At 41.8% G+C, this 14,005-nt stretch overlaps 1 protein-coding gene across 1 annotated transcript in view; it reads left to right on the top strand.

Annotated features, from left to right (window-relative positions):
• The first annotated feature begins 3,429 nt into the window (after positions 1-3,429).
• LOC139389360 (WD repeat and FYVE domain containing 3) overlaps positions 3,430-14,005 on the top strand; it is a 234,931-nt gene continuing 224,355 nt past the window's right edge. The window contains exon 1 of the mRNA XM_071136061.1: positions 3,430-3,448. The gene's annotated coding sequence lies outside the window, so the exon portion shown is untranslated. The remainder of the gene's footprint in view (positions 3,449-14,005) is intronic.

Genomic DNA, 14,005 nt, shown 5'->3' with positions numbered 1-14,005 from the left:
CACCAGAGAGCTGACTTTTTTTTACCTTTATTTAACTAGGCCAGTCAGTAAAGAACAAATTCATATTTTCAATGACTGCCTACTGGGGAACAGTGGGTTAACTGCCTCGTTCAGGGGCAGAACAATTTTTTTTTTGTTTTACCTTGTCAGCTCGGGGATTCGATCCAGCAACCTTTCAGTTACTAGTCCAACCCTGTAACTACTAGGCTACCCTGCCACCCCTTAAATAAAAGAGAAATAAAAACAAATAAATTAAAGTTGTCAGGCTATGTGCTTTATCCCTGACTATATCCTTGGAAATAGAGGAGCCTTCGTAGATACAATGACATAGCTAAGGAAAGTTCTAGCAATGATTCAGTGGTCTTTTTCTGTTGTCACATCTGGATGTTACACAACTGATGTACGTGATGATGACAAATACTGGTGTAATCTGATCTAACCCATTTCCTACTGGGGCTTTTTTGTTTTTGTATTTTCATTTAATTTAGCCAATGATGCTGCTATTTATAGGGCTGGTCACTATTATGGTTAAAGTAAGGGTGGCAGGTAGCCTAGTGGGTAGAGCGTTGGACTAGTAGCCGAAATGTTGCAAGATCGATATTCTGTATATAATCTACTAATCCACTCAATGTGGATGACATGTTTTTAAAACAAACATTAATGTCCCCCCCCCAAAAAAATATATATTCTATTCTATGCTGCTATGTTGCCTGGGAAAGCCAACAATCACAACTAGAAGTGACTCACATCTCCATTGTATGTCTTCTCAAATTCAACCACCAGGTGGGAGTATTAGCCTTCGGATTTGACCAGGATAGCATAGCTCAAATTGGTTGCTGGAGGACATGGGACAAAGGAATGTGTAGTATTGGTGAAAGAAGTGGCACCCCCGATATGTGTCTGGTGCGAGAGAGGCAGGTTGAGGTTTCCACGGTCAGAGTTGTACAGTAGGTGTCGTATGCTGAGGCAGCGAAGAAAAAGTAGAGGACGATGGGTGAAGGACTTTTACCAGTACAGTGTTCATTGCAGTGGCGGTCACTACTATTTAAGATGAGGGAGGATTATTGTTTTTTTTCCATGAGCATGGCCTTATTTCTATTAAAGCATATTGGATGACTGTCATTCATATTCCATTCGCATAGTTCAATGTAACATTGATAAGTTTAGGGTACTACATGATACTCAAATGATCCCTATACCCATCATGAGGTTGCTACAACCTAGCCTATGAGTGAGAGTTTACAACGTAGGTGCTTACACAGGTCGAGAGAAAATGTTAAGGTAATAGACAGTGACACATTCAATACCGCCTTGCACACGCTTGTCTGCACCTAGCTGATCTAGGGTGTAATAATTAGTCCCAACAGTTGCAAACGAGAGTTTCTATTGGACAAATTCAGGTATGTTTAGCCTCATTTCGTTCTATTTGCTTCCGTTTAAGAAACGTTTCTCAACAGAATCTGCTAAATGAATACACCCCTGATCACACGAAAACACAGTTCACTTTCACAACAGCCAAGTTGTATTCCTTCTCGCATCTATGCACTCTCCTCCTCTCACCTTTTCAACGAACAATACATCAGCTGTATGTGACCAGGAGAGAAAAACCTTTCCAAGCCAAACCGTTACACACAGCCTACATCGTTGTCACCATATTAGATAAAGTATAGTCATAGTAAGAAAGAATTGGTTTTGGGGGTGACTAGAGAGATATACCTGCTGGAGCGTGTGCTACAGGTGGGAGATGCTATGGTGACCAGCGAGCTGAGATAAGGGGGGACTTTACCTAGCAGGGTCTTGTAGATGACATGGAGCCAGTGGGTTTGGCGACGAGTATGAAGCGAGGGCCAGCCAACGAGAGCGTACAGGTCGTTTAGCGGTCCTTGACTTGGAAGAGTTCCAGTGTTAGCCAGCTAGCTAGCATAGCATTCCTCTGTTTGAGCAGGGTGTTTGAAAAGGCTAAACTAGCTGGCTAAGTTAATGAAACTGAGAAAAAAATTACAATATCACTTGTCCTTCATTTTTTAAGAAATGTATGTGTTCAAAACTCTTCAACTATTGTCTTTCTCTCTCTTTGAGTCAACTACTCACCAAATGTTATGCACTGCAGTGCTAGCTAGCTGTAGCTTAAGCTTTCAGTACGAGCTTCATCCTCTGATACTTTGATTGGGTGGACAACATGTCAGTTAATGCTGCAAGAGCTCAATGAGTTGGAGGACGTCCTCCGGAAGTTGTCACAATTACTGTGTACGTCTATAGAAAGGGGGTGAGAACCATGCGCCTCCTAGGTTTTTGAATTGAAGTCAATGTACCCAGAGGAGGACGGAAACTATCTGTCCTCCGTTTACACCTTCATTGCAAAACAGTTTGTTTTAATCAATTATTTGGTGAAGTGTTAATATATTTAGTATAGTTTTACCTAAAAAGGAAACTTTTTAAATGTTTTAACATTTTTATGAAATTCACTGAGGAGGATGGTCCTCCCCTTCCTCCTCTGAGGAGCCTCCACTGGTTCATTGCCATGTTATCAGTTGTACCGCAGGAATGGAACGTAAGTCACAGAAAATAGGTAGTGCGGTGGTAGCTGCAGAGAAGTACTTCAAAATTGTGGAATGGGGTGGTGGTGGGTTTTGTAGGGTAATCTTTTCCTTTTCCCATTTTTGTACCACAAAGTATAATGGATTCATACTCCAGTCCAGTTGGTGGCCGTAATGCACCATTATTAACATTGGATGCCAAATGTGTTAAACCCCCACTGAAGAAGAATTAACTTTGGAACCAATGATATATATATAAAATAAACCCCTTGTTCGTTGATGTTATGTATTGGCCATTATGAGACTTTGAAGCTACCAGGCGGCCATATTGTCTCTCCCCGTTAGGAGCAGTCCTCCATAGGAATGAATGGAATTCAGTTAAAATTCAGTTAAACAGTTCAAGAACACAATTACATGTACTTAAGGATTTTGTTACTGTAGTGTGGACAGGACCATTAGTACTATCTACTTTGTATATATATATATATATATATTTGTTTTAAATGTAACTCACATAATATAATTTAGTAGTATGAATTATTAAGGTGCCTGTAATATAATAAACGTGTCAAAAAACGAATGTAGAAAATAAATGCATCCAAAATATTGTATACCAGTGAGGAGTGCCAAGATGGCTGAGCGGTGGCGTCAATACAGCGCCCCCTGTCAGTCTTCCAGTGTTTTATACACAGCGTTTGGTTGGGAAGAGTCGAGACGGAGGAGGTTGTGTTGTTTGGATGTGGAAGCAGGATTAAAGATGGCGACTAGCAGAAGAAGCAGGATCTATAGCCACTTTGGGATTATGGCATCATTGGTTCTATTTGGATAAAAAAAAAAATATATAATATATTGATACTATTACATATTTATTCTCTATATTTTGCCTGGAGTTATTCCAATATCGTTTACTGGTAAGTTCGACGACCGATATTCAATTACATTTTCTACGTTATAGCTCATAAAAACCTAACCTCTAGCTAGCTTAAATGCTAGGTCGGAATCATCAAATCAAATGCTGGTTTGTGGGTTTGCTCTAGCTAACCCGCTTAGACACTTTTTTTTGTAACTATCCGCAATTCATTCTTATTTATTTTATGAAAAGATTGGGGGAGGGAGGAAAATAGAAGAACCCAACATTTCTCCACACTTTTCAATTTTGTTTTTTAAGATTTGAATACAACCATCTGGCTTTTTTTGTTTTTGTTAACACAACCACTTGCTTTCCCGACGACTGCACTGAATAAATAGACCTAGCTAGCTAGTTAACTAGAGGTTTAACAAGCTAACTAACTAAGCTAATGTTGTGTTGACAATCAGCTAACCATTTTTTTTTTTTACATTAGACAAGACGGAAGAAGAATAAGCATTGCACTGACAGACTGAATTATGGAAAACTTGACAATTGCAACCCATACGTGTGTGTGTGATTATAGGTAGCTACCAACCATGACATAGGATGGCCCAATAGACTAAAGGAGCCTAACGTTACTCCTTTTGTAGTCCAAGGACCTGTTCTGTTTTAGAGGCGAATTTGCCCTGGCAGCCAAGTACTCCCATCTAATCGTACATCGATTATTATATATACATTTTTAAGTGGTTCTAATAAAATCAAATTTATTTATAAAGCCTCTTCTTACATCAGCTGATGTCTCAAAGTGCTTATACAGAAACCAAGCCTAAACCCCCCCCCCTCCCCAAAAAACAGCAAGCAATGCAGGTGTAGAAGCACGTTCTAGAAACATAAAGCCATTTTATACTTTCATATCACTGGCTAGTGATGTTAGTTTGATACCGGACCTCCCGAGGCATTGCGTCGAAATCAGGAAGCAGTGAGCTGCTGATGCATGTATGGATTTATCTGATCTACGTCATCAGTGACGTCAGATGCTTCGTCGTGGTTTCAGGTGCTTTCACCTGAACAGATCTCTACTGAACATCTTACTTACGAATATAGTTAGAATTTTGTACAGAAAGTTTAACCTGATCGGTAGTTTAGCAGGTAGAGTATGGAATTATTGGAACAAGTCAAATTCGTGAGGGTATGAGGTCGATTCCAGTTTGAAGACATACTATTTAGTGCCCAAAGTGTGGTTTATTTTTTGTTTTAAATCATTTTGTTTTATTTGGTATAGTATACGCTTCTGTCTTAAGCAGCCTAAAGAATGCCATAGATTTTGTTTTTGAAAAAATAGTAGCCTAAACTAGAAGGTATAAAGAGGAAGCATGATGCGAACCTCGTATTTCAACTTCAGCTAGCTAGCTACATGCCGGTCGGATAGCTCGCTGGTTATGGGTAGCTAGCTAGCCAAATGCCGGTCGGATAGCTCGCTGGTTATGGGTAGCTAGCTAGCTATATGCCGGTCGGATAGCTCGCTGGTTATGGGTAGCTAGCTAGCTATATGCCGGTCGGGTAGCTAGCTAGCTGGTTATGGGTAGCTAGCTAGCTATATGCCGGTCGGGTAGCTAGCTAGCTGGTTATGGGTAGCTAGCTAGCTATATGCCGGTCGGGTAGCTAGCTAGCTGGTTATGGGTAGCTAGCTAGCTATATGCCGGTCGGGTAGCTAGCTAGCTATATGCCGGTCAGATAGCTCGCTGGTTATGGGTAGTTAGCTAGCTTACTAGCTTGTAGTTGTTTTGATTTATTGCATTACTTGCATTATTTGTTACTTCAACTCATGTGCACTGTCCCCTGAACTGCAAACCCCCAAAGGTGAATCTGAGTTTAGCCAAGGTGGTGATGCATGCCATTGTTCATGGTTTCGTATGACATAGATTAAAATATCTATTTGAATTTAAGAGGGGACGGATTTCCTGAGTGGCGCAGTGGTCTAATGCAGTGCTTGAGGCGTCACTACAGACCTGGGTTCGATCCCAGGCTGTGTCACAACCGACCGTGACCAGGAGTGCCATAGGGTGGCGCACAATTGGCCCAGCGTCGTCTAGGTTAGGGGAAGGTGTGGCCAGGAGCCTTTACTTGGCTCATCGCGCTCTAGTGTCTCCTTGTGGTGGGAGACTAGGATTATGCATTTGGCTGCTGGACAATAAAATAACATTGTTTTGAAAACCAATAGAACAATAGGCAACATGGTTTCAATGGCATTAAGTGTTTTATAAAATAATTCCCTCAACATTTCTATTGTTGTATTTTAGCTAGGTTTGGCTAGACTAGGGTTGGCTATGCTAGGCTAGGGTTGGCTATGCTAGGCTAGGGTTGGCTATGCTAGGCTAGGGTTGGCTATGCTAGGCTAGGGTAGGCTAGGCTAGGGTTGGCTATGCTAGGCTAGGGTAGGCTAGGCTAGGGTTGGCTAGGGTTGGCTAGGCTATGGTTGGCTATGGTTGGCTAGGCTAGGGTTGGCTATGGTTGGCTAGGGTAGGTTACTTTGAATCAAGGCAAGACATGCTTTAAAAAAAAAATAAAAAAAATGTCCAAGTTTAAAACAATTATGTTTATGGTTAAATAGTTTTTTAAAAATGCTGACAGCCTCCTCTCAGATTGAAGGTGGGTGGGGGTGTACAACAGGCAGTGTCCGTCACATTCTGAACGAATCGAGCTTTTAGACGTTAAACCTTAATTACCCTTCATTATATTTGTCAAACATGACTGGCGTTTAGCCTATATTGACCTGGTTAAGTTTAATTCAAGTTTGGCTCCATTTCATGGCGCCTCCCTCATGTCAACATCGGTTTGGACATGAAGCTGTAGCCAATATGCACGTCAGCTTTTTTTATTTCATGTACATGAAAAAAGTTGTCAAAATTTATACAAAAGTTGGCCTGTCAGATCCAATTGTGATTGGAGTAATTATTTTATATTTTGATTTATTATATATAAAAAAAAATATGTTTTGTTTACTTGTCCCGGTCAAGAGAACAATGAGTTAATGTCGAGCCCTGCATCATCATCATGGCTAACATACATCATCGATAACAGACAGTGCCTTCAGAAAGTATTCATACCCCTTGACTTATTCCACATTTTGTTGTTACAGCCTGAATGAAAAAAAAAAAAATAGCCAAAGCAATGCTGGAATGTCTTCAGAACAAGAATGTGAAAGTCCTTGAGTGGCCCAGCCAAAGCTCAGACTTATACCCCATTGAAAATCTGTGGAAAGACTTTGAAGGTTGCTGTTCACCACCGCTCCCCATCTAACTTAACAGAGCTGGAGATAAATATGCCTGGAAGAATGGGTCCGAAATTCATACAGACATGGTTTCCTCTTTTTATTTAACTAGACAAGTCAATTAAGAACACATTCTTATTTACAATGACGGCCTACCGGGGAACAGTGGGGTTAACTGCCTTGTTCAGGGACAGAACAACAGATTTTTACCTTGTAAGCTCAGGGGATTCGATCCAGCAACCTTTCGGTTACCAGCCCAACGCTCTAACCACTAGGCTTACCCGCCGCCTCAGACATAATACCCAAGATGACTCAAAGCTGTTATTGCCACCAAAGGTGCTTCTACAAAGTATTGACAAAGGGGTGTGAGAGATTTCTGTATTTCATTTTCAATAAATTAACAAAAATGTCTAAAACATGTTTTAACTTGGTCACTATGGGGTATTGTGTGTGTAGATGGGTGAGAAATGAATTAAGGCTGTAATACATACATGTGAAATAAGTTAAGGGGGGTATGAATACTTTCTGAAGGCACCGTGCATCATCGTCAGATAAACATATCATCGTAGATAAATCAGGAATGTCTGTTTCTAGCTTAGCTACAGATTGTAACTTTAAGTTAGGTCCAAGAGACAGATTTTCACCCAAGTCAGATTAATGGTGTTCGAGGTTTCATGATGCTTGTATCTAAACCAAAGTAGATACGCGTCAATACGAGGTCCTAAACCTAGGATGAAAGAGCGTCCATGTGTCTTTTTGGTTAATATAGTGAAAATGTTTGCCTTGGGGTAAGTTGAGCCAATGGCAGTGGGGTAAGTTGAACCAATGGCAATGGGGTAAGTTGAGCCAATTATTAGACTGACAGTTCACCTGACACAAGACTGAATCCAAACAAACATTACATTGTTGATTTTATTTTTTAATGTGCATTTTAAATGTACTGTGCTTTTTGCCACATTTTGTTGATAATGAAATCTGAAAATACTCTGGATACATTCAGTAACATGATGAGAATAATCCTGGAAAATGTGGAGTAGGTGCAACATAAGACCAAAAAATGACAAGGGTTTGAGTGAGAGGACTAACTGGTGTCTCCAAGTGGCCACACCTCTCCAGAGTGCACAGTTCCTAAGCAATTTCATTGCACTTGTATAACTCAAAGAAGAGGAACTAGAGCAAGCACACTTGTAGTTGTTTCGTTTGGAACAAAACCCTGCATTCCCACCATCACACAAATATTATTGTTCAGGGGTTGCGTTAACGCAGCATTCTCAGTTGTTCACGCAGAGCATTTCGCTACACTCGCATTAACATCTGCTAACCATGTGTATGTGACAAATAAAATTTGATTTGATTTAGAAAAATGTATAGCTACTTTTCACCAGTACTTTTCTCTGGTGTAGCCTACTTTTCACCAGTACCTTTCTCTGGTGTAGCCTACTTTTCACCAGTACCTTTCTCTGGTGTAGCCTACTTTTCACCAGTACCTTTCTCTGGTGTAGCCTACTTTTCACCAGTACCTTTCTCTGGTGTAGCCTACTTTTCACCAGTACCTTTCTCTGGTGTAGCCTACTTTTCACCAGTACCTTTCTCTGGTGTAGCCTACTTTTCACCAGTACCTTTCTCTGGTGTAGCCTACTTTTCACCAGTACCTTTCTCTGGTGTAGCCTACTTTTCACCAGTACCTTTCTCTGGTGTAGCCTACTTTTCACCAGTACCTTTCTCTGGTGTAGCCTACTTTTCACCAGTACCTTTCTCTGGTGTAGCCTACTTTTCACCAGTAAAATGCAAGATTAACTTCAAGCACGTTTTGGAGTGCCGCCGTTTCCCAATGTTTCTTGAAGTTGGTATTTCATTTGAAGATGTTGCCATATAAGGTAGAGCACCCGTTTATTAAAGAGAAGACTCTCTTTACCCACTATATATACAAATAGTAATTTTTGACTGTATCGGACATTGTGTTTTGTCCTTACACGTGCCTTTTTACGCATGAATCAATCGCTTCTTCTCTTTATGCTTCGGGTCCACAGTCCACACACGGCTTCAGGGGCTTTGTGTGAGAAAGCCCCACAAACAAATCAGGTTGCACTGCACACGGGTCTTGTTTTGTTTGCACCTGCCGCAGGTGTCGCACAATCTCTCTGAAGTGGTTGCGTGTCATGGTCTCTCTGAAGTGGTTGCGTGTCATGGTCTCTCTGAAGTGGTTGCGTGTCATGGTCTCTCTGAAGTGGTTGCGTTGCGTGACATGGTCTCTCTGAAGTGGTTGCGTGTCATGGGTCTCTCTGAAGTGGTTGCATGTCATGGTCTCTCTGAAGTGGTTGCGTGTCATGGTCGCTCTGAAGTGGTTGCGTGTCATGGTCTCTCTGAAGTGGTTGCGTGTCATGGGTCTCTGAAGTGGTTGCATGTCATGGTCTCTCTGAAGTGGTTGCGTGTCATGGTCGCTCTGAAGTGGTTGCGTGTCATGGTCTCTCTGTAGTGGTTGCGTGACATGGTCTCTGAAGTGGTTGCGTGTCATGGTCTCTCTAAAGTGGTTGCGTGTCATGGTCTCTCTGAAGTGGTTGTGTTGCGTGACATGGTCTCTGAAGTGGTTGCGTGTCATGGTCTCTCTGAAGTGGTTGCGTGTCGTGGTCTCTCTGAAGTGGTTGCGTGTCATGGTCTCTCTTAAAAGTCCACCCCATACCTATCAGACCAGAATGACTCCACATTAGGACTGTTACGCTGACTGTATTACCCCCACCCAGGCGGTCACGAGTCATGGAGGCAGTCAAGTTCCACGTGACCGTTTAGTCACGGTAATTAGGCTTCTCCAAGCTCTGATGCTGCTGATGGTCATTAGTAGCCGACCAAACTTGCTAACTGCCTGGTACTCAGCACTCGATTGTCCCTCTAATCATTCTGACACCAATGCAAATGTATTAGAAAAATCAAATTTAAACACTTAATGAGAGCCCATGAGCTCATTTTGCGCAACATTTTTATAAGCTATGCAATTGCGAGGGAAAACAGAAAATGGCCTCTAATAAAAAGAGGATGATCCCATCAGCTTTCTATAGGCTAGGCCTACTATATTTATTTCTGCACTTCCTAACATTATGCAAATATTAAGCACATTGCTTATCTTTACAACAGGAGTATAGTCTACCTGGCTGGCATGAAAATGAACCACAGGAAAAGCGTCCTCCATTCGCTATTTAAGTGCATAGATTACAGGTATTTTTTCCCCATGCCCCTGTTTCGAGACATGTCCATGATAATTATCCGTTATAAATCAAAATGAACTTCACAAATATATTATTTAGAATATGTAAAGACAAGATTAAATCAAGAATAGTCTGATGGGTGACAATATTAGCCTATCAGTGTGAATTATATATTACCACGGCAAGAAACAATACCTTTTTTTGTGACTTTTTCGAATCATAGTCGCACGCCTCTTGTAGCCTAGCCCATATGTTTTGTTAAGGTTTGTATCACAACTAAAGTGGCCAAATAACTTCTTAAAATGAAGCACATTAATCCGCTTTACAACGGGTGTAGAGCCTAACTGGCAAACATACTGAATGCAGCACATGAATCCTCTTTACAACGGGTGTAGAGCCTAACTGGCAAACATACTGAATGCAGCACATGAATCCTCTTTACAACGGGTGTAGAGCCTAACTGGCAAACATACTGAATGCAGCACATGAGTTTCGAGTTTGGAGAAGATAATTTTCACCATTAAAAATGCACCTTTTTATAATAAAAGCGTTACATGCATAATCACAGTTGTGGTCACTGTTGATAATGGTGTTTTCCCGCTAATGGAACTACTGCCGTGTGCGCATTGCTGCGCTTATTATGTGAAGAAATAGTTTAATATATTCAATAGTTTATCAGCATTTTAAGTTAAACACATGGGCTGTTGCGTCAGCCACATTGCGTAAAAAAAAAAGTGTTTTTGATGCTAGTGGTTGTATTAATTTGGGATCTATCGCATCCCACAACTGTCCCAGACTGTTTTGGAATATTTATTTCTCCCACAGAATAGAATAGGTCAACTTTTGTACCATGGGGGAATAATAGATTGACATAGGCTAGTGCTTTTTCTGTTTGTTAGGCTGACGAAAAGTAAATGTGGACAATATCTTCCGATATCTTCCGATAAGCACCTCGGAATTGGATAAGGTGCTTCGGCAACATTTAGGGAGAAGGGCAGCAAAAGGCATGGATTTATGTGCATTATGGCCACAACGGGGATGCCGCTGGGAAATTCGAGGCATTAGTAGGGCTATCTCAAACTGTGAAATGAGAGACTGATGTAGTGTGTACAGTCTGCACAAAAAAACAAAGCAGAGGTCCTGCCTTTTTAAAGCGACCATTTTTCAAATCCTCATTAGAGTCGCGTCACGCAGCCGTACAATGTATAACAAAATCGAAACGTATAACCCAACGCTTGTTGACGCTAAAGTTACATTAATAACTCTAAATGAAGCATATAGGATGACCCGGTTCTTTGTTGACCTCTCAACACACAGAATAGCGACGTGTGCGCACTCCCTCGAATCGTTAGAAAATATCCTTTCTATATTATTCAGGTTTTCTTCAATTGTGTTCTTCATACTATAAAATAATGACACTGAATTCTAAGCAATCCTTGTCTGCTAAATGAACTAGTGTAGCCCACAGCCATATGGCATAGCCAGATCAGGACCTAACATAAGGACAACTCAGAGTATGTTATTCTGTTCTTCTGAAATTAACTACATTTTCTTCGTATCATGCTTCTTTAGACCTGTCTAAAATAAATCATGGATTTATTGTGAAGGTGTAGGATATATTACATTGATTTATTAGACTTTTATAAAATGGCTTTTAGGCTATGTGTGGAAGCCAGGAGATGCTAAATGTGTTTTATGTTAATTAACGGTCAATTACCTTGAGGTCGACCAGTTATTTGCTTGACATCACCAGCTGATGAAATTTCATCACAGCCCTACTCCACATCCATGCCCCACGGACATACAAGAGTGCAATAACTGTTTTTAAATTTTTTAAATTTAATTTAATAATACATATATTTTTTTTAATTACCCACTTTTTCTCCCCAATTTCAAGGTATCCAATTGTTAGTAGTTACTGTCTTGTCTCATCGCTACAACTCCCGTACGGGCTCGGGAGAAACGAAGGTCGAAAGTCATGCGTCCTCCGAAACACAACCCAACCAAACCGCACTGCTTCTTTAACACAGCGCGCATCCAACCCGGAAGCCAGCCGCACCAATGTGTCGGAGGAAACACCGTGCACCTGGCGACCTTGGTTAGCGCGCACTGCGCCCGGCCCGCCACAGGGGTCGCTGGTGTACGCGATGAGACAAGGATATCCCTACCGGCCAAACCCTCCCTAACCCGGACGACGCTAGGCCAATTGTGCGTCACCTCACGGACCACCAGAGTCTCTGGTGGCACAACTGGCGCTGCGATGCAGTGCCCTAGACTACTGTGCCACCTGGGAGGCCCTATAACTGTTTTGAGTTTATCCATAGACATGTACTGTTTCACTTCCTGTTGTGAGGAACAGTACAATCTCTGATATGTCGTAACATCTACATGTCACATTAACTCATCATTCATTTCTACCCAAACTGTGCAATCCCTCCCAGACTCCTGTCTCACCGAGGCAGTTGGGAGCACCGTCTCAGTTGGCTGTGTTCTGGTTTTTCTGCGTCGAGGCTCAGGCAATCGGGAGGGGGGAGGCTTGAAGTCGACATTTTAGAATCGGAATGAAGACTCTTCATCAGCAACGTCGATTTTAAAGCTCGATATTCGATCCTCCATCCGACTCCCAACTCATCTAAATTCTGCAGCATTTGCAAAGCTGTCAGTGCGTCCATTCGTTTGTTTGGGCTTGCCATTGTGAACTCAATGTCTGATTTGACTCTGAGGGGAATTTTATATGCCATTTCCAGCCTTTCATAATAAAATAACTAGACTGCCCACAATACCCACCATTTTTCATCGTCATTGCACTATTGTTCTAAGTAAAGTCATCCTCTTCACCCAGACGAATGACATTTGATTATGTTACTATTTATTTGTATTTGTTGATTTATTATTTTATTTATTATTGTAATATATATATATTTTTGTTGCTTAGTAATGCTGGCGCGTGACTGGTCTTGTTGCTGAATGCATGGACAGCATAGATATTTTTTGGGGGAAACAATGAAATTTGAAAATAGTGTCAGAGCCCGGACTTGAACCAGATCAAACATCTCTGGAGAAAATAGCTGTGCAGCGACACTCCCCATCCAACCTGACAGAGCTTGAGAGGATCTGCAGAGAAGAATGGGAGAAACTCAGCAGACACTCTAGTGCTGCACCTCTTGAATTTTAAGAGTTATTTGGCAAAGATAAGTTGTCATAGAAACTGCAGAATATTCTGATACTGTATAGAAATCAATGTTTTACCTGCACGTGACTCTGAAGGAGGATTTGATAAGTTGATCATCCTTTCCCTGCATCCTGTAAATTACAAGATGATAGGCCTAACATTGTCACTCATCAGATTGTCAATTTAATCTTGTCTGTAGGCTAACTCTTATGTGTGAAATGAGTTTAGGTGTAGTTTCGATGGGCCGGGCTGTGCAGGTTGACTGGGTTTAGGTGTAGTTTCGATGGGCTGGGCTGTGCAGGTTGACTGGGTTTAGGTGTAGTTTCGATGGGCCGGGCTGTGCAGGTTGACTGGGTTTAGGTGTAGTTTCGATGGGCCGGGCTGTGCAGGTTGACTGGGTTTAGGTGTAGTTTCGATGGGCCGGGCTGTGCAGGTTGACTGGGTTTAGGTGTAGTTTCGATGGGCCGGGCTGTGCAGGTTGACTGGGTTTAGGTGTAGTTTCGATGGCATCGTTTGTTTTCCGCTCATCAACTTGGATCGACTCATGGAAATGTTTTGCATTATTCTAAAGGCAACACACATCGTGTTTTCATTTACCTTAAAATATATATATATATAAAAAATATATATATATATTTTTAAATTTTTTTACCCCTTTTTCTCCCCAATTTCGTGGTATCCAATTGTTGTAGTAGCCACTATCTTGTCTCATCGCTACAACTCCCGTACGGGCTCGGGAGAGACGAAGGTTGAAAGTCATGCGTCCTCCGATACACAACCCAACCAGCCACACTGCTTCTTAACACAGCGCGCCTCCAACCCGGAAGCCAGCCGCACCAATGTGTCGGAGGCTACACCGTGCACCTGGCAACCTTGGTTAGCGCGCACTGCGCCCGGCCCGCCACAGGAGTCGCTGGTGCGCGATGAGACAAGGACATCCCTACCGACCAAGCCCTCCCTAACCCGGACGACGCT

This window comes from Oncorhynchus clarkii, chromosome 30 (assembly GCF_045791955.1).
Source record: "Oncorhynchus clarkii lewisi isolate Uvic-CL-2024 chromosome 30, UVic_Ocla_1.0, whole genome shotgun sequence".
Classification (NCBI taxonomy): domain Eukaryota; kingdom Metazoa; phylum Chordata; class Actinopteri; order Salmoniformes; family Salmonidae; genus Oncorhynchus; species Oncorhynchus clarkii.
Note: the sequence above shows the minus strand (reverse complement) of the source record. Positions and strands in the feature narration are given on the sequence as shown.